This window comes from Triticum dicoccoides, chromosome 3B, assembly GCF_002162155.2.
Source record: "Triticum dicoccoides isolate Atlit2015 ecotype Zavitan chromosome 3B, WEW_v2.0, whole genome shotgun sequence".
Lineage (NCBI taxonomy): Eukaryota > Viridiplantae > Streptophyta > Magnoliopsida > Poales > Poaceae > Triticum > Triticum dicoccoides.
Window position 1 is genome coordinate 173,731,886 of NC_041385.1, and position 3,936 is coordinate 173,735,821.

The window sequence follows — 3,936 nt, forward strand, 5'->3', positions numbered from 1 at the left end:
CTATGTTTGTCTTATGTTGCCACATTATTTTTCCCACACTTGTCACACTTGCCTAACTTGAGTTGCTCAAATTGTTAGACACACTTTGGCTTGCCTAAGGGAATCTTGCCACAATTTTTGTGTCCATGATATGTGGGGTTCACTGCTAATAAACTTTTTTGTCTTAGGTGTGGCTAATAAAAAAGACTTATATGTAGGAACGGAGGGAGTAGAAAATATAAATAATAATGCATGTTGGGGCAACCAACGTTTCCGCTAATTTTAGCCGTGGGCTTGTTCACAATTTTTACGAGGGGGTGGTTGTTCCTTTAACGGATGGACTTGTACCAGACTTGAACGATACAAAGTGCGACCTGGCGCACCGTAACACCACTTGGAACAAGCGGGTAGCTATCTCAAAAATAAAATCAACAACTAAAAAAACCGCGACCTCGCATGTAGTACACAATTTTAAATGATTGTTTTGATGGAGTGAAAAAGGAAAACTACCCCCACTACGTATATATAGGCCGGAGCCTCCGTGCTTGCTTGCTATGGTTGCTCTATTCACACACTCTCATCCTATCCAGATCTAAACAAGATAGGGGTGGTAACACTGTCTTTCTCCCTTCAAAAAACACTGTCTTTCTATCCTCACCGCTGGTTACAGATCCGGATGTATCCCCCTCCGCCGGTGAAGGGGAGGAGGGGCAGCGTTTAGGCCATCGTCGACAGCGAGGGAGGAGACCCACTGCCGGACGCACTGTTATCTCTGGCCGAGCGCCAGCGCGGGAGGTCCTCCGATCCCTTCGTCGTTGCCTATGGGCGGATCTGGCCTCCCGCCGCCCACCTATCCACATCCCGACGACCTTCAGGTATATCTTCGTCCGAAACCGCCTTAGCTCTACTTCCCCGGCTCGCTATGTCGCTGCATGTGCATCATTTTCTACCTCTCAGTCCCTCTCGATCGGATGGTCCAACGTCACCTATTTTTTTGTATTGTTAGAGGTAAAGCTACTTCATGGAGTCGAATCTTGTACTCCCTCCGTCGGAAATACTTGTCATTGAAACGGATGTATCTAGATGTATTTTAGTTCTAGACACATCCATTTTGATGACAAGTAATTCCGGACGAAGGGAGTACTTGGTTCAAACAAGAAATAAAGTCGGGGTGGGGGAATTTAGTATGTACATCGGACTTGGTACAGACAGGAAGGAAAGGGGGTGAAAGTAGTACAGACTGGTCATCCAACTGGTCTCTTGGTCGAAAAGGGAAATATAGGGGTAACGTTGTACACAGTGGTATGACCAGGACTAGATTTGCTATCCACACATAGGAGTAGGTGGCTAGAGTGAACAAAAATAGGACCAACCCAGATATGTTTCTTGGATGTTTGTTTCTCAGGGCAACAAACTATGAATCACCACTTTATGCCCCTGTTTACGTACATGGTGCTGGACTGCTGGTGGACCCACTGTCCCATGCCCTTATACCAAATATTTTGTTGTTCTTAATCTAATGTCCCTGGTAAAAATGAAGCCATGCCACTGTTATAAGCCATGACAAGTTTAGCTAAATGTTTTTGCTTGTAATTATTTGAGACTCTGGCTGTTTCCTCTGTAGCTTTTTGTGCAAACAGGGATATCCAATTCACCTGGTTGCTGTGTGACCTTTTGGTGCACTGCACAAAACTCTTCTTAAAAAAAGTGACTTTTGTACTGTTTAACTGGAATGTAAGAAAGGAACAGTTGGTTCATTTTGGTGGAACTGCGCAAAGGAAGATCTGTGTTCCAATCCTCATCATCCATATTGGCGCCATAACCTTCCTTTAGGTAAGAATGATATTTAATGCATGTGTTCATCTCTATTTTCCGACTGCCATGAGAAAATAATGTTATTTTTTACTAGTACACTCATGGTTTTAAATAGCGGATAGCGGGCTGGTAACGGATTGGGCTCGGCATAGCGGAATGTGGATAGCGAGCGATATTGCGGGCGCTATGTCCGCATAGCGGATTTGTAAAAACACTTGCAAATTTGAGAATATAATGTATATTTTTAAGCCGTTGACAACAATATGACACTTGAATTGAATCATCATTTATATAAGCATATAGACTGTAACTAGTCCATCTGGACAATATTCAACCAGGCAAACAAAAACTATCAGTATGACAGAACAAATATACACTACAATTAGTCCATTGTACAATATTCAACCATGTAATAAAAAAAAGACTACCAACCAACCATATAAGTCGGACCAGGACCATAACGCAAAAATAAACAGATCTAGTTCTGACCATGGAAGATGCAATCATACAAGTGAGACCACGACCATCACGCAAAAATAAACAGATCCGGTTCTGATCATGAAAGATGCACAAGTCATTCGCAATCCTCATCCTCTTCTCCATTCAGATCCATGTACACTTCTTGGTCTTCTTAATTACAAGTGCAGATAGTTGGCTGAATTACCACTGCAGAAAAAAAACATAAGGTATTTAACTGAATTAAAAGTGCAAATAGTTGATTTGTTTCACTTAGAATTGCCAGTAAACTGAATTTGTTGATACAGTACAAAAGATATTACAAGCAAACTGAATTTACAACTGCCAGTTGCCAAGTACAAAAGAAAATTACAAAAGAAATTTGACTGAATTTATAGAAAGACAATACTGTGCAAGTTTCGTCAGCTACCGAGTTACAACAGAAATGGAACGTGAGGCACAACTATATAGTAATAATGTATTGTTCTATGAGCTGAGCTACCAGATGCAAACAAGGATTACCAATTCCATCTTGTGCTAGTGCTACCACTGAGATTATGGAGTGTTCTATGATCTGAGATCCTCCTAATTTTGTCTACTGTAACTGCAAAAGCTAAGTAGTGACTACTAAGCTATGCATCAAAAAGACTAACTGTAACTCTACAAGTGCATCGATTGGAGAAAGGGCAAGTGCATCGAATAGACTAAGCCCAGTACAGTAACTCTATAAGTACATCGATCAGAGAAGCTGAGCTATAGGAGATACTATGAATCAATGAGTATAAACAAATAACAGAGAAAAGGTTAGCTGCCGGACAGAAGTAGTCGTCAAGCGAGGAGGTGCGGATGGGCTGCATTGGGATATCGACTAGTACGGCGTCGAACAGGGACCAGCGAGGTACTACCCACTGGCTTGCCGTGTCGTCCCGCACCGGCTAGTCGTCGACCAGGGAAAGGCGTCAAGCAAGAGCGACGAGGTGGCCGTTGTGCTGGCTGCTCCCTCAAAGACCAGCAGGGGAAGATGGGGCTAGGGGAGCGGCGGCATCCGGTGACGGTGAGCCTGGATTTGCCTCTCCATCCGGCCACCGGAGTTAGCCGCACCGCCGCAAGGAAAGTGCCAGCCGCCCGTCGCCAGGAGAAGGGGATGGGATAACCGGATAAGAGGATTGGTGGTCTAATTTTTTTAAGCTTTCCGCTATGCCCGCAACTGGCGCTACACAAAGGGCCGCTATTGCAGTCGGACAGCGCATATATCGGTTGTATCGTGCCAATCACGCTATTACCCAGCGCATCTTTCGACTTGTAGCGGCTAGCCTGCGCTACCGCTATTGCGGCTGCCATAGCGTTCATAGCGACCGCTATTTAAAACATTGAGTACACTTGTACTCCCTCACTGACAAAACCAATTCTGAAATAGAAGGCCAATCATGTACTTGGTTTCACCAACTGGTGAGGAGAAAGAGAAATAGAGCATGAAGAGGAAGAAGAAGAAGAAGAAACAATGCCAAGGCAATTTTGCTGAAGCCAGAGGCCTCAGTCGAGGCCATTCAAAGGCTCCGGCAACGACTACCTTACATGTGAGACGTTCCTCTAGGGAGCCCTTCCACTTCTGCTGCCTCACTTAATTAATTAGGAGTACTTAAGTACCACTAATTTATTGCTACCTAATTTTCCTGTCGGAGTTAA

The 3,936-nt window shown here is 44.0% G+C and overlaps 1 long non-coding RNA gene across 1 annotated transcript; it reads right to left on the reverse strand.

The window, feature by feature from the left end:
• Nucleotides 1-2,080: 2,080 nt before the first annotated feature.
• LOC119281071 lies at nucleotides 2,081-3,459 on the reverse strand. The gene is made up of 2 exons (XR_005138256.1): nucleotides 3,068-3,459; nucleotides 2,081-2,460 (listed from the first exon to the last, which is right to left on the reverse strand). It is a non-coding gene; the product is annotated as an uncharacterized LOC119281071 (long non-coding RNA).
• Nucleotides 3,460-3,936: the final 477 nt, after the last annotated feature.